At 36.8% G+C, this 22,178-nt stretch overlaps 1 protein-coding gene and 2 non-coding genes across 3 annotated transcripts in view; all 3 read right to left on the bottom strand.

The window, feature by feature from the left end:
* HDAC9 (histone deacetylase 9) overlaps positions 1-22,178 on the bottom strand; it is a 1,023,935-nt gene that overhangs the window by 98,529 nt on the left and 903,228 nt on the right. The gene's annotated exons all lie outside the window — the stretch shown is intronic.
* TRNAL-UAG (transfer RNA leucine (anticodon UAG)) lies at positions 5,881-5,970 on the bottom strand. The gene has a single exon. It is a non-coding gene; the product is annotated as a tRNA-Leu (tRNA).
* LOC130027844 (U6 spliceosomal RNA) lies at positions 13,594-13,705 on the bottom strand. The gene has a single exon (XR_008793070.1). It is a non-coding gene; the product is annotated as a U6 spliceosomal RNA (small nuclear RNA).

The raw sequence follows: 22,178 nt of genomic DNA, 5'->3' as shown, positions 1-22,178 counted from the left end.
GTAATTCATATGGTAGGCACTTGTGATTCGTTCCTGATGATGTTAGGATCATTTAACTCAAAAAACCATTGTCGCTACCATAAAATCCTTTCATCTGTAGCCAAAAAGGTTTATTTCATGCAAATGAAAATTTTTCATTAAAGTATCACCTTAATAATGGGCAAAGATATATATTTTCTGGTCATGTTTAAAATGTAAATTTATGAACATATTCCGAAGATTCATTTCATGTTAAGAGCTTTATTTATTTGATGTCCCAGGACTCTTTCCAAGTTCATTGAAACCGGAAATCAATTTTAGAAGAAATATGGAGATTATTATCATTAAATCTTTCAGTTGGCTTATTCCAAGCAGTCCTATAAATATTGCATATGTTTTAAAGAAGGCATTTTCAACCATAGTAAATGTTCTTTTACTGCTCTAGTCAGTGATGTTCCAGGAGGTAAGTTTACATTCTCATCAGCTTTTGAAAAAAATGAATTGTTGTTTTGATTTGTTTTTTAAATAAATTCCAAGACAACAGCTTTTTCCATTGTCACTGTTTATGAAAGTTAAAATCATTTATCCTTAGAATTTTCAAGATAAAAATAATAATTGAGTATAATTGCTTTTGGGGGTAGCTGTTTCTTTACTTATTGACTTACTTTTAAAAATTGTATCGAGTTATCATGTTTTACAATACTCTTAATGATAGGGTTTCATGCATATTTACCATGTTCTGACACCACAGCCACCACTAGAGTGTCAATATTTTTCCAGTGATGTCCCATGCTCTCTTATTATTTACCTTCCTTCCCATCTTGATAAGCTCATTTCTGGAGGCCAAGTGTCAGGCTTTTTTTACCTTTGAGAATTTTTTATATTTTTAATAAGTTTCTTTATAAACCATATTTGAGAGAGGTCATTCTGCAGTCTTTTATTTCTTCATCATCATCTGATTAACTTCATTCAATATAATAGCCTCTAGTTCCATCCACATAATGGCAAATTGCATGATTTCTTTTCTTTGTATTTTAATAAAAATTCCCACTTTAAGCACCATTATTTACAAATTTGTTCATGATGTATTTGTTATAGGCATTCAATATTCCAATCCCAATCCCACCTGCACTGTGACTTCCCATTCACCATTGTTCCCATTTTCTCAAACCATCCTTCAAGCCTGCCACCATAGCTGACCTATAATAATTTAATTTGCATTGCTTGACACCGCTAAATGACAAATGGAATTATAAAAAAATACTTCAGTAAAATACAATTTCTGAATTTTTTTTATATTTAATGGACACATTAAGTCCCTATTTGAGGGTTTACTAAACTGTTGTTGCTAGTTGAGCCTTCTGTGTTAACGCTTTTGTTAACCAAGCTTAGTTGACTTCTATGTTACATTCCCATCCAATCTAGTGTACTTTTACTGGGATATTAATGTTGTAGTTTGGTGATGTTGCACAGTTGCATACATATACATATATGTACATGTAAAAACATGTGAATACTGTTTTGCCATTAGAATGATGAAACATGCTTTTGGGGATAAAAAAGGGAATTTGAGGTGATTGTGTTAAGAGAATTAAGAAAATGAAAGACTTTTCTCATGCGCTTTTTTGCCATTCGGATTTCTTCTTTGAGAAAGTTTCTGTTCATTTCATTGCCCCATTTTTTGATGGGGTTGGATGTTTTCTTCTTGTGGAGTTCAACCAGTATTTTGTATATCCTTGATATCAACCCCTTGTCAGATGTGTATTCGGCGAATATTCTTTCCCATTCTGTAGACTGTCTTTGTATTTTGGTCACTGTTTCTTTGGAGGTACAGAAGCTTCTTAGTTTAAGATAGTCCCATTTATCTATCTCTGTTTTCACTTGCTCAGCCAGTGGCGTGTCATCTTTGAACATACCATTAGCCTCAATGTCATGGAGGGTTTTGCCAACTTTGTCTTCAATGTATCTTATGGTTTCTGGTCTGATGTTGAGGTCTTTAATCCATTTTGATCTTACCTTTGTACATGGTGTTAGGCAGAGTTCTGAGCCCATTTTTTTGCATGTAGCCGTCCAGTGATGCCAGCACAATTTGTTAAAGAGGCTCTCCTTACTCCACTTCACATTTCTTGCACCTTTATCAAAGATTAGATGATCATATGATTGGGGGTAGATGTCAGTGTATTCAACTCTGTTCCATTGGTCTGCAGTTCTGCCTTTGTTCCAGTACCATGCTGTTTTGATTATTACCGCTTTGTAGTAAAGTTTGAAGTTAGGGAGGTTGATTCCTCCCATTTTCTTTTTCCCCAGAATTGCTTTAGCTATTCGTGGGGATAAAAAGCACATGAGAAAATGCTCTACATCATTAATCATCAGGGAGATGCAGATCAAAACCACAATGAGATACCATCTCACACCTCAGAGACTGGCCCACATTCAAAAGAACAAAAGCAACCAATGCTGGCGCGGATGTGGCGAGAAAGGGACACTCCTTCACTGTTGGTGGGAATGCCGACTGGTTCAGCCCTTTTGGAAAACAGTATGGACGTTCCTCAAAAAATTAGAAATTGAGCTCCCATTTGACCCAGCGATACCACTCCTGGGAATATATCCCAGAGAGGCAAAAACGTGTAGCCGAAGTGACATCTGCACTTGTTTGTTCATTGCAGCACTCTTTACAGTAGCCAGAAACTGGAAGAGACCTGAGTGCCCAAGAACAGATGACTGGTTAAAGAAACTTTGGTACATCTACACAATGGAGTACTATGTAGCTCTTAGAAAAGATGAAGTCATGAACTTTACATACAAGTGGTACAATATGGAAAGTATCATGCTAAGCGAAATGAGTCAGAAAGAGAGGGATAGACATAGAAAGATTGCATTCATCTGGGGGATATAAAATAACAAAATATGAGATTAATACCCAAGAATAACTGAGATCAACACCAGGAGGATTACTCCATAGCTTAGAGGCCAGCCGGGTATTCTAGGGGAAAGGACAGTTCAGATAGAAAAGGGAACACCAAATGGAGGGTGTTTGGAGGATCCTCCCAGGAGGGGAGATGCAGGTTGAAAGTAGACTGGACTGAACATGTTCGCCACTCAATGCCTCTTTTGCTGATCACAACACCCAAAGGGAGAGAGAGAACAAAAGGGAATGCCCTGCCACAGTGGCAGGGGGGATGGGGGGATGGGAGAATGGGGGGGGGGGGGGATATTATCCTGGTGGTGGAAAATGGGCACTGGTGGAGGGATGGGTATTTGATCGTAGTATGACCGAGATCCAAGCACAAAAATTTGTAAATCTACAACTGTACCTCATGATTTTTCACTAATAAAAAAAAATGAAAGACAATTATCAGATATTATTCTTCATACATGAAACACAAATAACTAAACCAAACTCTAGGATCATTAACAGAGTGAGTTAAGTACATCATCACCCAATCACCTATTGTTGACTTCTTATTCTTTACAGAATCAAATTCAATGTCAAGAAGACATCATCTTTTTTTCTCCGTTCCCATATATTGCCATGTCCTCACAATCACTTCTTCCTTGACTTCAATGCACCTATTCATGCCATTTGACAATTGTCAACAGAATTCTAAGTTTCTGCTGATAAAATACCTTGTTTGTATCCGTCTAATCCTACTCACCTATAAATCCAGTGCAAGTGATATCCTGAACCTTTCTGTGAAAGTGGAGTCATTTATATGTGCTCCTTGAATATCCATGCCTCTTTCTAGTCCTTAATTTATGTATTTAATACAACTAGGATCCACGTATTGCCTGACTTTGTATATTCAGTAACTAGAACAGTATAGGCATTCTCAACATACTATTTAAATAATACACAAATAGTAGAGAGAGATGGTGCTTGTTTTACAGACCAGGATGAATATCCAATAACAGCTAATGTCTATCTGATGCTCAGAACAAACTAAGCTTCTCATAAACGCTTTACAATTTGCTTAATTTCTCAAAAGCGACACAAAACAGCTCCCACCAACAACATATCACACACAAATGGACGAGGTGTTTTCAAGATTTCATTTTAAAGTTGACAAACTAATCAGAGGGTCAATGACAATATCCCAAAATAAAAATAGGAGATCTGGAATGTAAACATTCTCTCTGTATTAGAAATTTACAGTTTTTATGATTCTGATGTCATTGTGTTACTGGAGAGAAAATTGGGGGACTAAGGATGGTAAAACAAAGCTAAGCCTTGAATATTGTTATGCTTCTATGATATACTAGCTACAGAATATCTGTTTTCCTCTCTCTGACGTTTTTAAAAAGATATTCTGGCCAGTACAAACAGAAAGCCTTTTTCAAAGATTAGAATTGATTGTGTGGAAGAAATAAAACAGAGAAAAGAGAAAATGAAAAATTGTGTCCTTATCATAGACATTTTTCACACAATTTTATAACACCTGGGATTTAACAGATTTAAACTGGGACACAAAATGTCACATCTTTAAGAGAACTCAATAAAATAATTGTGGATGATCTACTCACTTAAATGAAACTTGCTGAAAAGCTCCATGTGACAGGAACTGTTCTGGACAATGAGGACATATTTATGAGCAAAACAAAGACAATTTCAACTGAAGCTGGGAGGTGGGAGTGAGAAGGGCTTAGAAATTGATTTCATAGAGACAGAACCAGCTTGAATCAATCAAGGATCCATCAAGGTATGATTCAATATTCTAATCTTGACAGCACCCTACCAACAGAACCCAAGGCAGGGAGCTTTGGAAAAATCCCTGTAAGACCAGTTTTGAAAACTAATGCACATGGCGCACTCTCCAACTTGTCTCCGATCTGCCCACACCTGTCTGTTCTGAATGTGCAACTGTTTCACCGTAACTATGGCCCACAATCTTCATCTTGCCTGAGAATCCCACACACTACTTTGTATATGTCTTCTTTTCTCTTTAATTTGATGGGATGTTCTCTATTTCTGGTAGTCAACTGCATCTGAACTTGGGAACGCTTAATTTTTTTACGTTATTTTACAATGTTTGTGCTTTTCTGAAGAAACTTGTGTTCATTTTGGAATGTGAGTTCCTTATCTTTTCTCTTTCTCCTCTTTCATGTATGATAAATGAAATTTATTCACAATTTGTCTTCTCTTGAAATTCCTTTCTTCAAAAATAGACAACGATGCTGAAAAAACTGTGTCGTACAGGACTTTATTGTCTACACTGTGGAGGAATTTCTGATAGGCATTTGTGTGTCCTGATCTACCTGGGCACCTCGTGATTGACATTATGATGGTTCGAGGAAGATGAAAAGAACACACTCTTTCTGGTGGCTACACACCCCCTCTATACCTTCTCATGCACCCAGCACTAACCCTACTGGCACTGCTAATGAAGTTTGTTAGTGAAAGTTTTCATTACCAGAAACCCTGTTATCTCTTTGAAATGCATTATCTCATAAGTATTGATTTTTCATAAATAGCTGTTTTTATTTTGGAAAGAAATGCATCACCACCAACACACTGTGCAAGAAAATCCCACCAACTTAATCCATCCCCTCCAAAAGAAAAATGGACAACTCATATTCCTTCTCAAATTAAGTTTGAAACTTAAGAATGCTTTTTAGTTCAGTGCAGTAGTAATTCAAGGAGGCTTTCTACAAATTCAGCTCAGTCAACAGGGTCACAGCAACAACTATGATGATGATCATCGCCAATTAATTTTATCCACCAGATTGCCCTACTTTATCTAGTGTTAATTTCAGGACTAATGGCTTTTTAAAGACAATGTTATTATTATTATTATTCACACAATACCCAAGGCATAATAACTCAATATATACATTTTAATATATATATTTTAATTTAAGGAACTAGGGCCTTCACAATCATCAGCTGCAAAGGACGCAGAAAAACTCACACATGGCAGTGGTGGGATTCGAACCCACGCCTCCGAAGAGACTGGAGCCTAAATCCAGAGCCTTAGACCACTCGGCCACGCTGGAGCAATAGCACAGCAGGTAGGGCGTTTGCCTTACAAGCGGCCAACATGGCCGACCCGAGTTCGATTCCTCCGCCCCTCTCGGAGAGCCCGGCAAGCTACCGAGAGTATTCGATATGCCAGACACAGTAACAACAAAGTCTCCAATGGAGACGTTACTGGGCCCGCTCGAGCAAATCGACGATCAACGGGAGGGCCTTTACCTTTATGTTTACCTTTACCTTAAGGAACTAGGATTTACAAAGTTGCTTATAGCAGAGTTTTAGGCATACAACATTCCAACACCAATCCAATTTAATAAAGCATTATTAAAGCCTTTAATTTAAAAACAAATATCAATAAAATCCCACTACGGAGTCCCAACATATATATTTGTCATAAGATACTTATAAACAACATAAATAAACATTTATCTCCTAAGTGCTAGATAAGCATCAGTTAAAATTTAAAGATTTGTTGCATGTTAGAAAAACAAATTATACTCTTCTAATGAAAATGAGGACATATGTCTCATTGCCAAAAACATTCCTTGGAATTCCATTTCCCAAATGACCTAAGTTTTTAATTTCGAGAGAAATACCTGATTTTTAAAAGATAAGTATCTACCCTCTGGGCAAAACTGAAGATTTCTTATTTTTCCTGCCATAAAAGGAGTCTCAGGAACCCTCCAAATTACAGCTTTCAAGCAACCATTTAATTTAGATTAAATTAGACAGCAATTGTATGTTAAATAAATATAAAATGGCTCTGAATGTATTTGTTAAAGATTAAAAGTTTTGTAATACTTGGCTTCTATTACACATTTGTTATTACTGATTTTTAAAATAAATCACCATTTAATTGAAATACTTAAAGAACATTTACCAAAGAAATCATGGCATTTAACTAAACCCATGAGAATCTTAAGTCCAACAGAGTAATTCTTTAAAAGGAGGCTATTCTTCAAACTAGTGACAGAAAATCTGCAATGCAAACATCCCCAGGATCCTATACAATCAAATACTATGATTCAACTGCCCATAGAGAACCCCCAACAGGCTTTATTTAAAATGCCAATTATCAAAGCGATTTGGGTCTTTATGTGAGATAATGTTCTAATCTGCTATTAAAAATAAAGTCATTGAATTAACTGAAGATAGATAAAAATAGAAACTCCTTCACATACCCATTAGCCTCTAGAATGTAGCTAACATGTTTTATGGAACAAAACTTAATATTCTAGATTACAGTATATAATGGATTTTGTCCTGCTTCCTCCCTCCCCACTCCTGATTTCCCATATAGGAGATGTGAGATATCAAAAAGGATTTCTTTTTTGGATAGTGCTGCAGGAATGTGTCTTAAGACACATTATCTTTGTAAATAAAAGTCCAATGTTCAACTTAGAATACTTTGAAACCTTTAAAAATCACAAAGTGTATTTCATGGAGGGTGGTGGCATTTGGCATCAAATAGTTCAAGGCAATTAAAAGATATAGAAGACAAAGAGGCTGAAATTGAACATTGAGAGAGTGAAGTAAATTGAACCCAGATTCAGAATGGGTAGATTAAAGACAAAGAGAAATTACCAGGGACTTTTAGGACTAGCTTGGTTTGTATCTCAATAAATGAAGGACCTTAACCCTGAAATTCTAGGATCATTATAAATAAAATTTGTGAAATTATTTCAACAAGAATCTATAATGAGATTAGGCAACTGATTTTTGAACTAAAAATGGTCACAGATATATTAGACTATGAGTCAAACTGGAATAGGCCTGGGTTAGGAAGCTGTCTAGTCGATTGCTCCTCCTTTAGAATGTCAGCTCTGATTTACCAAGAATAGTTACAATTTAGAATCTGGATATCAACGAATAGAACCTTAGCTAGAGAAGGTGGAAATTTGATTGTGGTATGACCAGTACATTTTTCTTAAACCAATCATAATTGTTGTAAATCTATAAAAAGGAACAACTTAACAAAATTAACTAACCATAGATGGCAAAAAAATTCAAGTGACTACTAAAGAAATATGAATTTTTTCATAATCATTATGACTCAAAAGAGTCGCGTAACACATCACAATGATTTTCAACCTCAGAAAAATAGAAGAGAAATTCCTTCTCTTAAAAGATTCCAGTTAGTCTCTGCCAGATGTCTAAATCCTTCCAAGACATTGGATGTGGATGGCAAAAATAATTGCTCTAGGAAAAATAAGTTTTCTACATAAGATTATCTAGGAAGGTATCACTGACAAAACCAATGTGGTACCACTGATTTTAAATTTGGCCAACTTCAAAAATCACAATGGATTTTATCAACTAAATGTAGTTCAAGTTCTATGATTTGCTTGATAAAGTCAATTTTAATCAGCAATTTAAAACTATTTTCATAAAAGTTACATAAAGGATTTCATCAGAATTTGTATTTTTGTAAGTGGAGGTTAACCTCTGGCAAAATATAATTTTATTCAAATTAGATTCCTGAACCTCATTCCCAACCAGATTTGGATCTAAATCTCTGGGATGAGACCCAGGCTCTTCATTAAAGTAATTCCTTCAATACAGGCTTGCCTACAACATCTCAAAGTTGCCTTCTAGTTCTGCCATTAAAAATATTCCATTGATATTTTTTTATGTTTGCAGTAGTCAATAATATAAACACCAAAAAGTAAACAAATCCAGTTTTATTTATGAACAAAATAACAGTTCATTGTTATGACATAGAATTCATTGTTACTCCAGGTTTGGTTTCATGTGAAATTGTAAAGCATTGATAAATTGTTACAAGTTGACCTTTCCTGCCTTTGGTGATTTCTGGATACCCCAATCAAGTGTGGAGCCTGGAGCCTCTGTCCTCTATACCTCAAGAAATACTACTTAAAGCTTTCACAGACCATGCATTTTTATCAAATTTTTTATCAGAAAGTCTTAGATAAAGGGTTATGTGAATACAAGAAAAATGTATATACAAACCTACTTCAAGCAATTTGAGGACACGGGAAAGCTCAGGAAATCATTACTAGAGAATGACGGTTACAGTTGTAAGTGTCCTTTTTTTCTATTGCTTTCCCGTTCTCATTTATGACTCATATTCAAGAGTCAGCTCTGATGCCCCTCTCATCTACATTCAGAAAAATTTCCCTAATCACTACATTTGTCCCCTCCCACACACAGAGGAGAGGTCGTGCAACCAGTTACTGTTAAACATTCATTTACATTTTTTCTCTTGCATAAATGTCTTTTCAAATTTTCAATGTAATTATTTGGAGTCTGAAAAGAGTGGTGCAAAATCTCACTTTCTGGCACAAGAGTAACAAAATAAGTAGTATTTACCAAATAATAAAAAAAGAACAAAGTACAATTTTTCCCACATATCTGGAAGGACACTTTGACCGAGCAGTATTCATGTTTAAATCTTAGATTTTAGTTATGACTATGAATAGTGAGAATGGGACTTTCTCAAGAAACAGAAAGATTTTGTAGCCACAGACTGAAAGTCTCTCAACTCATCTTTATTGCATATTCTCTCTTTAGTATACGTGCTCAAAGAATTTGTAAGCTATGTAAAAATTGACATGTATCATCTCATTCATTTGGGTATGATACACTCTCAAAATATAACTTAACATGCACAAAATCTGGATTCTGCCCAAGCAACACTCAGGAAAGCCTCTGAGAATCCAGAAATAAACATTCTGGGATATTCTGCAGGCCAGATGTGCAGACTATGAGATGGTATGTGGGAGAAGAGAGAATGAACCCAAGTCCTGTAAATCTAGTATGATTCCAATATGGCTTAGTTTCCTTTGCAACGATGAGAGAGAGCAAGCCTATTCCTTAGTTCCTATTTGCAGACAAGTCCAGAACATTTTTTAATATCAATTAAAAGTGGAAAGCAGGATAGGATTAGTGGTAATGACTCTGGGAGGCAAGTAAACAGCTCCACCTACGCATAGAGTGATTGTGAGCCTGTTTCTCTCAACAGATTTAATATCTGCCTCATTAAGGACATAATAGAACCCACTAAAAATTCTATACTACATTAATAGTGACACCTTATTAAATCACTGTGTTATCTTGTTCCCATTCCCTCATTTGAAAAACTAAGAAATTACTGCAGATGTTGAATTTCCTTTGCACGAACTATTCTTCAGTCAGAGACTCGTCTTACACCCCGCATAAAAGAGCTCTGCAGGCCCAACCCTAATTATTATTATTATTATATATATTTTTTGCTATCCAGAAAAATGGCTGCCCAACTGCTAGCTTTTGACTGTTTTATAGTTTTATATTCACACAAGTGCACTTTCAAACACAAACTGTTCAGAGCTTTTTTGTTCTTTAGAGATGTCTGTTTCTGTCATCCCAAGAAAATGTAAGAACAGTCAAATGCAGGTGTCTGGGCATGGCCTAACTACTATGGTTTTTTGTCCTTTCATCCCTTCCTCCCTCCCTCCCTCCCTCCCTCCCTCCCTCCCTTCCTTCCTTCCTTCCTTCCTTCCTTCCTTCCTTCCTTCCTTCCTTCCTTTGTCTTTTTTTTTTTTGAGACAGATATGTTTTAATGTACAGGGGGAAAAATCTCACAAAGGCTGATCCTGAAGTCTTGACATTCCCTCTGGTTGTCTAAAATTCCCTCTGAAGTAAACGGATTACTGCACTCCATATACCAAGGTGCTTAATGGGTAAATGAGGAACTACCCAAGGAAAAAGAATATTAATGTTAACAAAAGGGAAAAACCCTAATACAGAAAAAGTGATTTTGTTGTTGTTGTTGTTGGAAAAAAATGGGAGTTTAAACAGTACATTTATTTAATTTTAATTTCTGGGCTGTCAAACATCAGCTCTGAAGCCCTGATTCGGAACACATGCGGGAGCCCTTTGAAGTTCTGGCTGCTTTTTCTTTTTTAACAATGGCAGAAAGATATAAAGGAATTAAACTGCAACATAATCATGAAGCAGAACTTCTTTAACTTGTGATTTACAAATTGTCATTCTTTCATTTTTACAGGGCTTTGTTTTCCAAGTTTTTCGATGGCGTATACCTTTGGTAAATTTTTCTCCCCTTTCAGTTCAATTTTCGACTATTCTGTTCTCCCCCAAAATGAATCATCTACTTTTATTTTAATCAAGTAAAAATAACATATTGTGGTTTTCCGAAGAAAAGAAGGGAACTGGAAAATCCACAACAATATGTTAAATGGAACCTTCTGATAAAAGGCATAGGAATATAGGGCTTAGCTCTTAAAGTACCCAATTCTTGTGGCATAAAATTAAAAACTGTACCTTAAAATTTGATTGACTATAGAAAATGTCTACTTTGTTTTTCTGCCCTAATTATAAAAGCCCTATACTAAGGATTTCTCAATAAAAACTCTGTATTTCAAATTTAATCTGGTAGAGATCCTATATGAAAATACATATATCTAAATTGGTTTACTATCATTAAGTGGTTATGAATATTTATGCAAGGTACACAGGAAATTTATAACTCAACAGATCCTTTTTAAATATAAAAAGGGTAAAGATTCCTCATTCTACAACCAAAAAATTGCTGAGTCCTAAATAATCTTTCTCATTTTATTTTTCCTATGATCCAGTTGGTTTTGTCAGATAAAATTGTCTAATAAATATCTGCACCCTTTAAAGAATGGGGCTTCTATCTGAGGATTTCTTCTCTGGTATGTTCTTAATATTACAATTCAAAATTTATGATTTTATCAAATATATTAACTTTAAATGAACTTTTGGTGATAACAAGTCATCTTTGATGACAATTTTCAATTCTACACAGCAAAGTGAAATGACAAGCTGAAAGAATTACACCCATCAGTAGGATACTAAGGCAAACTCATACTGATTTGTAAGAATTAGCTACTAAATTTTCAGAACTTTTTTGAGAAAAGTCACTATTAATTTGTAATCTCTCAGTTTTTGCTAGTGAGTTCACATAGACAAATTGAATTTTTCTAAGTAGGAGAATTACACTACAGGCTCACTCACCCTGCACTATACTGTCCTCCCGTTGTTCATCGATTTTCTGGAGCGGGCCATTGTGAGACTTGTTACTGTGTTTGGCATATCGAATATGTCACAGGTAGCATGCCAGACTTTGCTGTGCGGGCGAGATACTCTCGGTAGCTTGTCCAGCTCTCCAAGAGGGGCGGAGGAATCGAACTTGGGTTGGCCGTGTTGGCAGCATGCAAGGCAAACACCCTACTGGCTGTGCCATCGCTCCAGCCTATCTATCTATCTATCTATCTATCTATCTATCTATCTATCTATCTTTATTATTGGGAAGATACGTCCAAATAGTGCTCAGGAATCCAGAGTCTCTGCTGGTGACTCATAGCCAGTGAAACCAGTAGTCCAAGGCAAGGGCCTGAGGCTGTGGTGTTGCCTGTGCCTTGTGGTGGTCGGGATACTCAGACCATCCAACAATGTTGGGGGTCTCCAGTACTCCAGTCAGCAATGTTCAAGGGACCGTGTGGTGCCAGGAATTGAGCCTACGTTGGGCACATAGTGGCATGCATCTTAATTGCAGTACTATCTCCTAAACCCTTATATATTATTTTATGAATATTTTGAGTAAAAATTGAAAACTGAAATTTCCTTGTCATTTTATTTTGGAGGAATATTGAAAGGGAGAAATAGTATATATAGAACTACTACTTACAAACTCCTCATATGTCCTTAAATATATATTCTTCCCGATTCCCTTCGCTATTGTCTGATGTATTAACTTTTTACATTCTCCTCTTATAGGTTTATAGTCTCCTACCTAAAATAAAAATGCATTTCATATCTACTGAACCACCTCTAAAACTGCTAATGAAAACTTACATATTCTGTGATGTCAATAACAATTAAGAAGTTTGGAATAGATTACTCTTAGTTTTGGGCACTAGATCAGGCACATGTGGTCCAAATGAATGAGGAATAAAATTATATGTGCATATATACACATATATCTACATATCTGTGTAAATACTGAAGAAGTGAGGGAGTGAACTGTATACTGCTATGTCATTACCTTAGAATCTTGGACTGTAAGTGTCTAGAAGGGAGGTACCAAGCATGTCAAGTAGCTTAATCCCTTAAGTATTAAATAATCATCAGATGGATTGCCAAACTTCCTCCCATTCTACTTTGACATAAAGTCTCCATCTACAAATGAAAAACATTTCTATGTCAAGAAACTTAAATTCTGTTATTCTGATATGCATGACTGTCTTGGATACAAAGAGATTTTAGATGTAGAAAAATAATATTTTCTTCCAAAAAAATGTGGAAGAGATTTTGATAAGAACAGGAGATAGTTTGATCATGGAAATTAGCCATGTGTTGAAAAGATTCCATTATTTATATACACTTGTATAACCTTTGCTCTAGTTCTCAAGAATGCCAGAGCTAGATTCTCTTTAATGCCCTAAAGAGAAAGAAAATTCTGAAGCAGAGAAAATAGTCATTTCTGAGTGTTAAATGTAAGTAGAAACTTTTTATTTCTATTATTTAAAAATAAACTCCTCTGTAGGTAGCTTTCTAATTGTCAGACTAGTATTATTTGTAGCATAGAATGAGAACTTTAATCTAAACATATTACTAAAATTCTGATTTTTCCCCCTTATGCAGAAGAGATTTTATTTAACGAAAACATGGAGCCCCTCATGAATTTGCATGTCATCCATGCAAAGGGGCCAGACTAATCTTATCTGTATTGTTCCAATTTTAGCATATGTGTTGCTGAAGTGAGTATAAGACCTGATATTTTAAGAGCTTCTAAGTATGTTTCTGGTAAAACTGTAATATCTCAATCTTAAACATCCTAGGTTGAATACAATCCTGTTTTATCTCAAACTCTACCAAGAAGATTATTCTAATTTTTATTAGAATCGTTATAATTATGCCACATTTGTCATTTTTTTTATATCAGGAATTTCCTCTCCACATCCACGCTGCTGACATTTTAAATCAGATAATCCTCTGTTACAGGGAATTTTACGTGCATTGTAGAATATTTATGAATATCTCTGAGTTCTATCCACAAGATGCTAGTAACATCAAGTTGTGACAACAGCAAAGTCTTGAGACACTGCCAACTAGGAGTAGAGTGCAAAATCATTCCTTACTGAAAACTATTGAAGTAGACTGGTTTTCAGTGAAAATGCTAATTTGACATACAATGTATTTTCAGAGGTTTTATGGATGAAAACGAAGTTTCTATAGATGAAAACTAAAGGAAGTAAGGATAATACTTCCTCCTACCTATCAGATAATTTAATAGTTGTTTAAAGTTTTAAAACATTATCCCATGTAATTCTTTAACACTTAGAATATATTGTATGTGCATTTTTATATAGGACAAACCTGAAATTTTTTTTTAAAAAGGTGTTTCTAAAGATTACTCATAATAAGCTGGAGACTTAAAAATTTGATTTCTAAAATTTATATTTATTTATTCAAAAAATTGATTAACTGCTGAGATGATACAGTCAATGTAATTGGCATGATTCTTTGCTTTGTGTTATTACTTCTAGAATACATTTTCCTTTTTTATTTTTTTCAGCCATGTTTTTCAGCCATGCCCAATTGTGCTCAGGGCTAATTTCTGGCTCTAGGCTCATAGATCAATTGTTGTGGGGCTTGGGGAACCATATACAGAGCCAGGTTCAAAACTGGGTTGGCTACATGGAAGGAACATACCTTATTCTGTACTTTCTCTCATGATCTTGAGGATTATTTTTAAAATATAGATGTATATACACATATGCATATATGTAAATTATCTACTCTTCCACACATTTGAAAATGGACTCTATATAGTTTTTTTCCCCTTCTATATGTTAAGCATAATTATAAGAAATGTATGTCTTTCCCTTTAACTGACTCCCTGATGGAAATGTATAGTAAATAATTTCTAAAATAAACCAGGAATACAAATTATATATATTATAATTCTAGTTTACAGAGAAATATAGAGAGTTCATTTTTATTATATATACGTATACTTATAATGTAAACTAAAATTATGAGAATTGGTTTAGGTAAATAGGTATATTTTTTTATCAGACACAGTTTTATGTAAATCATTTTTTTGATTCCTTTTTCTCCCATGCCCTTTAGTTGTTGAGATGAGCCTGGGCTCTTACATACTTGGTTTAGATGCTCATTGGGAGCTGATCATTTAGTTGTGCTTGCATACATTTTAGCTGCAGTGCTCACCACTTTTCATAAGAGGGTAAAACACTTAATTGGGTATACATTCTGCATTGTGGCACCAGGATTCTGAACTTTAGGGACCATGCTTAGCATATATGGAGGTAAGTGCTAAGGATAAAGGTCATAGCCTACATTTTCAATGAGGGGGTTTGCCTCTGAACTATATCCAGGTCCCCAGAAGTTATCTTAACCCTCACTTTCAAAGCTCTACTGGGTTTATTGTATTGATGATGATAAAAACAGCTGATGATATTATTATCCCTACTGACTTGCTCTTCTACCTTGAACATGCATCTTGCTTGCTTCTTTGTACATCTCTTTGTGATGTGTGTGTGTGAGTGTGTGTATCTGTGTGTGTGTGTTTGCAATTGTTTCCAACTCTTTACTGAAGATCAAAACAGAGGAAATAGACTATGCTGCCTACACATCTCATGATAATTGGAGACAGATCACTTTCAATAGAAAAAAAGCTATCACAATTAATAAGTTGACAGCTTAAGGGGTTAATGATAAATTATATTACTTTCTGCATCTCCTGGTTCAGACTTATTTGCAAATGCCTGTAATTATGTAGATCTCATTACATATAAAGTTTAATTGCAACCGTGGCTGGTATCTGGTCTCAGACACATTTTTCCATTATTTCTTTCCATGTTTCTATATTTCTTTACTTGCTTATTTCTACTCCCAAGAAGCCTGTGTTGGTTCTTAAACACAATTCCTCATGTTTCTATATTTCTTTGCTTGCTCATTTCTATTCCCGAGAAGCCTGTGTTGGTTCTTAAACACAATTCCTCTGAGTATCTCCTCACAACTTTCTTTTTTTTTCTTCTTGTATTTATTTATTAAATCACTCTAGGCAGAGTTTTTTGCCCCCGTGCCTGGCTGTCCTCACTGGGGCCCCTTGGAGGGGGGCGGGTTGAGTTTCCCTCCCCGTCTCGAACAGAGCTCCAGAACCAGCCACCACCATGCTGAGACCACTCTCCACACACATGAAGCTACCGGCAGAGGAACAAAGGCATGCGGGTCCCGGGGGCTGAGATCTCCAAGCCTGCTCGGATCGGGGCTGAGCATCCTCCACCCAGATCCTCCATCTCCCAGTAGGCAGAGGTCACACCCACCATCTGACCCCCAGCGCCGTGTAATCCCATCAACGGCCAAGACCCAGAGACTATAAAACCCAGCTCCCGGAAGCACGTAGCCACGTTCACAGCCGCGTGACATCTAATTATCTCATTCTTACTTTGAACAACCTGGCAGGTTACCGAATGTTACCTGCCCACACGGCGGAGTCTGGCAAACTCCCCGTGGCATACCCAATATGCCAAATACCAGTAACAATGATGGGTGTCATTCTGCTAACCTCAAAAGAGCCTTGAATATGGCACTTCTTAAAATCTCAGGGCCAGGATGAAGGAGACGTTACAGGGGCCTGTTTGAGGCAATCGAGAAACAACAGGATGATCATGATCGTGATCATGATCGTGATCACTGTAGGAAAAGTTATAAAGCTTTCAGGTTTAAGTCTTGGTCATATAATGATCAAACACCTTTCTATTCGTCAGTACTCACTTAACTCTTCTCTACATTGATTACATTCATTATTTCTACAAAAGATGCACCATTATTGTTTAGAATTTCCCCCCCTCCCCAACAATCAGAATTGCTGAAAAGGCATTGTGAAATACTTTGTTTTCTATAGCTGGTTATGAGAATCATATAATGTCAAGTGGCCACGACAGCAGCCATGCAATTTTGGATTTCTGCAAAAAGCCTGATAATTACAAGATTGGTTTCTGTGCATCTGGTGTTATGGCTGTACCGGAGAGCTGCTCGTGGGAGAAAACTCGTGACCTCAGTAGGATGTGAAGGGCAAGCTGGTACCTCCCCCCTTTTCATGAGACTGCAGTTGCCCCGTCACCGCCGGCTCATGCCTGGCTTTCCTATAAGCTCTGGGGTGGTGGCCATCTTGCTGCTGGTGAGGGGAGGGGCGGGGGAAGGCAGAAGGGAGCAACACCATTTCCCTCCCAGGGAGGCATGGCACCATAGTTTAACGCATGGTCCATTCACTTTTCTGCCACAAGCTGCCAGGCTCTGGATTAAGTCCTTTTGCCTCTGGAGCCATCGCTGTGCTGGAGAGCCACTCTTGGGGGGCAATTTGTGACCTTGGTAGGGCATGAAGGACGAGCCAGTACTGCTTCCTATCCCATGAGACTGCCGTTGCCCTGTCACCACCAGCTCATACCTGGCTTTCCAATAAGCTCTGAGGCGGCGGCCACCTTGTATGCGCTCCAGATGCATTTCTGCCAAAAGTCACTGGATTTCGAGATTTGTTTCTGAGTCTCTGGGATCATGGCCATTAATCAGCTTGATCAGGAGCCAGAGAGGTCGTTTGTAGGTGGCGACTCGGGGTCTCATTAGGATGGGGATGAAAGGACGAGTTCCACCCCCACCTGGTGAGGCCCTGCGTGTCTCGTCACAGCAGACCCAAACCTGACTGTCCAGTGACCTCTGGAGTATGATGGGCACCAGGCCGCCAGGAGGAACAGGCCAATACACGAAACCTATTTCTACCTGGAGTGGCCCAGGGCCAGTAACCTACTGCAGGAACGGGACGCATTTCTGCCAAAAGCCTTTGGGTTCCGAGATTTGTTTTTGAGTCTCTGGGATCATGGCTATTAAGCAGTTCGATTAGGAGCCAGGGAGGCCATGCCTCCAATTATATAGCTGAGCTGGAGGCGGTTTGTGGGTATGTCTCCCACATACCTAAATTTTGGTTGTTTGCACTCTTGGTAAACTTTGCCCCAAGTTTTTGGGGTCCGGCCAAAGGCACAGCAGCAATTTTGGGGTATCTGAAAGTCTGACAGTGCCATCAGGCTGCTGATGCACTCGCCTCACAGGTACAGATTGACCTGCTGGTGGCACCATACCCCCTCTCCTCACATCTTTCTAAGCAGGTTTTGTTCCACAAAAGTACAATGATTCACACACACACACATATGCTGTTTTGTCTTAGTGTTACACCTGGCAGAGTGCAGGGTTACTCTCAGTGAGGTGCTCAGGGTTTTTAGAAGTGCTTGACAGAACAAGCAGTGTCAAGGATCCAACCCAGGCCTTTCAGATGCTAAGCCTATACAGTATTGCTCTAAGCTATCTCTTCAGACCCAATTCTTAAGATACCAATTTTTCTGCCAAAATGTCACTATATTATCAAGAAAATAGGTAAAGGGGTTAGAATGCTTTATAATCCATGTTACTTTCAATGCATTTTGTGTTTTTTTCAGGTTTACCTGATTCTAAGTTATTGAGTGACATGGCACCAAGGATAACTCCTCCAGAAATGACATTAATTAGGGTTTCTAAAGCCTCATTTATATCATCATTGAATTATATTTTTCAGTTCAAAATTTGTAGTATAATTTAGCCAGATTTTGTTTGTCAAATAACACATTGTAAAATACTCGGGACTTTTTTTTTTATGTAGGAGTACTGCTATTTATTCAGCCACTGATTAGCTGATTGAATATTTGGGACATTTTTCTAAAAATATTTTAAAATAAAACTTCACAATGAAATCATTGAATAATTTTTTAAAAACCTTTATATCCCTGGGGCCAGAGTAATAGTACAGTGGGTAGGGCACTTCTTTCTGAAGGGAAATCAGGATGCTCTCTTAGAAGAGAAGGCATTTATGCTGGATTTCAAGGATCAGCATGAATTGACTAGTGAGCAGGAGAGGAACAGCTTTAAGACCAGAAAATATATGGAGCAAGTTATAGAGGAAGAAAAGGCAGAAATACACAGGGCTGTTAAGGAAGTTTTAAGCATGTCTCAATAGAAAGCTGTGTGAGAAAGAAGGCAGAAATCACAGCACTAGAAATTCATACACAAGGCCTGTCGAATATTATTTACTTACACAATCTGCTCTATCCATGACTATTTAGACTAGAAATTATCTCTTGAAATCATGTAATACTTACATTATGTCTTTCATTTGCCATACAAAACTCATAAAATCATAGAATTTTAGCAGCGGATAAATCAAAATAGCAAAGATAAAAATGAGAAGCCATAAAGCTTAGTTATCTCATCTAGGATTTGGTTAAAGTGTCTTGTGTATGAATATGGAAACATAATCTATTGAGATTAAATAGTGCTATTTAGTGTTTAATCTTCCACCTTTCACAAAAGAAAAGATTTTCCTGACTACACCCCTTTCCCAACTATGATCCATACCCAATTCAATTCACAGAGGAATTCTAGATCTTGGGTTCTGAATCCTAAGTTTTTTAGGTCTTGGAACAGAAAGAAAAGTTGCCAGATCCAAGAAAGTAATTTACCAAAAGACAACAACTCCCAGATTTTTGTTTGGCCATTCAGCCCTATAAAGGATATTTGTTTTAGATCATCTCTATAAGGAAACAGGTTTGAGACTGGAGCTTAGATCTAGTATAGTACCATGTGCAAATTCAGAGTGAAGGAAATTAAAACCATAAGGTAGCCATCATATCATTCTCTGACATGTTAACTTATTTTGATTTTCCTAGAACACAATGCCACTAATGTTATCCAGTTTATTTGTTTTCTAATAGCTTGACCCCCATGCTCTCAACATTTCTCCCAGAAAATAAATTCCACAAGGCAGTAAATTTATCTTTTTCATTTATAACTGCACCTCTGCAACTATACATAAGAATTTTATTGTAAAAATAATGGCAGAAAAGAGATGGCACCTATAAAAGTGTGAGAAGTGAATTTTAAGGGGTGTTGTACTGACGGGATTAAGATATAGACACATCTGCAATAGTGTGGAGCCCCGGCAACCTTAAATTCTGAGGAGCAAAGAGAGGGGATGTAGCTATTGTAAAAGGAAATGCGGCAGAAGACTTTATGAGGGAATACCTTGAAGAAGGGCAGTTTGAAATGAAAGGAGACATTGGGGAATAAACACTCCAGTATGTATATCTTCCTGCTTTATGAGCCCCTTTCTATACTCTCACTGGGCACATTCGCTAGAATGGAAGGATGCTGCTGTTGGAAATTGCATAGGCTGGTTTCTCAGTGCACAGAGCAGGCTGCAGAGTTGATGTAGAAGGGCAAATGGAATAATTGCTCACATTTTCAACTCATTAAATGAAAGAACAGGGTCTCAAAATGGTAGGGAGTTGACCTTCCTTGAATAGTTTTTAGGAAGTGACAAGATGCTGAGAAGTATGAGCATATGATAGCAAGAGAACACCAAGAGCAAACACAATTGTGAGGGAAAGAAGAAATTCAAAAAACAGCTCGAAAAACAAAGCTCTTGAATGACACATAGTAAGTAACACCATTTCCTTTCAAATGGATTGGTTGGGCCCACACAGAGAATATTAGCAATAGTAAAGGACAAGATTATATCCTTACCCAAAGCTTTTAAACTATGTCAGCCTCTTCTAGCTCTCCTACTCTCTCAGCCTGCATTTAGGGTGGAGTAAAGGGGTCCTTGTTTACTTATGATAAGAATCTGGTAAGCGGAAAACTCAGAGTCAGACCAAATTCGATTTAGAAAAATAAACCAATGCAATATTTGGTGTAGTCAGGGCCTTAGAATAAATTCATTCCCACAACATATTTCTTGTTCTTCAAAATAGATTTTAATCTCCAAAGGGCTAAGCAGACTGAATCATGCCTTTCCCCAATTCATATAGTAAAGTTCCTATCCCTTAGCACCTCAGAATAAAAGCCAGTTTGGAAATAAGATCATTAAAAAAGTAATTAAGTAAAAATGATGTCATTTGGTGGAACCCCAACCTAATATGACCACGGTCAGGATACAGACAGGAGAAACATCTGTCAGCCAAGGAGAGAGGCATCAGGAGAAATCAAATCTGCTGACACCTCAGTATTCGACTTCTAGCCTTATGAGAAAATAAATACATGTTTAAGCAACTGGTATTCTATTATTGTAGCCCTAGAAAACTAATATAAGGTCTATTGACTGCATTTTATGTTGGTTATCAACACAGTGGCAACATGGGTCCCTGCCATCATAGCTATACGGTGAATTGTATGACTTGTGGGCTATATAGAATAATATACTGTGAACGTAAATTATGGCATATCTTTCAAAATCCACTTTCAAAGTATGAATATAGAGAGGAGTAAATGAACCAACCTACTTTTATACTTTTTACTAAAGTAGAAAATCACCTTTATCCAGCTTAGAGAAATAGGAAAAAATATATTTTTACCGAAGATATTTTAAAGTGTATGCTAATTCAAGTTATTGGTATTTTTGGAAAGATAAAATTTGTGCCTGTTGCAATTATGAATATTGCAACTTCAGACATTCGGCAGAATCTCTGTTCCCAATCATAGCCAGCATTATTATTCTGATCCTAGATCTTTTGCCAGTTGTGTAAAGGTCATATGGAGGTGAGTAGAATATGAGGTATCTGGCTCCAATTCCACTTGAAACATTAAAGTGACTCCAGATTGATAAAATAGAGAGAGAACAGGACGCTGGACTACAAAGATCCCAAAACAGAGTGAGCCAAATGATACATTCTTGACTAATGGTTACTGACAATAAAAGGCAGAAGAGACCTTGAGACTGAAAAGAAGCTTCATTTTTTGTTTAAGATGTAGGTAGAATATTTGAGACTATTAGGCCTATATATAACTAAAGATATGATAATAAAGAGTGAAGAGGTAAAAGAGACAGTTTCCAAAAGTAGATTAATACCCTTTTTTTGTGATGGAATATTGGAAGCCAGCGAGATAATGGTACATGAGTAAATTAAGGAGGTTAATAAAATTTCTGTGGATGTTCTCAGAAAGTAAAAGAGAACATTTCATTGGAGGGTGTCTAATAGAGTGGCAAGTATTAGACTATATAACAAACAAATATGAATATGAATTTAAGCTTGAGGATATTATTATCAGTTAAATAATTTGGTATGACACAATCACTTAGATAGCACACATCAAGATAGCACAGCGGGTAGGGCGTTTGCCTTGCATGCAGCCAACATGG

Source organism: Sorex fumeus, unplaced genomic scaffold, assembly GCF_029834395.1.
Source record: "Sorex fumeus unplaced genomic scaffold, SorFum_2.1 ptg000037l, whole genome shotgun sequence".
NCBI lineage: Eukaryota > Metazoa > Chordata > Mammalia > Eulipotyphla > Soricidae > Sorex > Sorex fumeus.
Note: the sequence above shows the minus strand (reverse complement) of the source record. Positions and strands in the feature narration are given on the sequence as shown.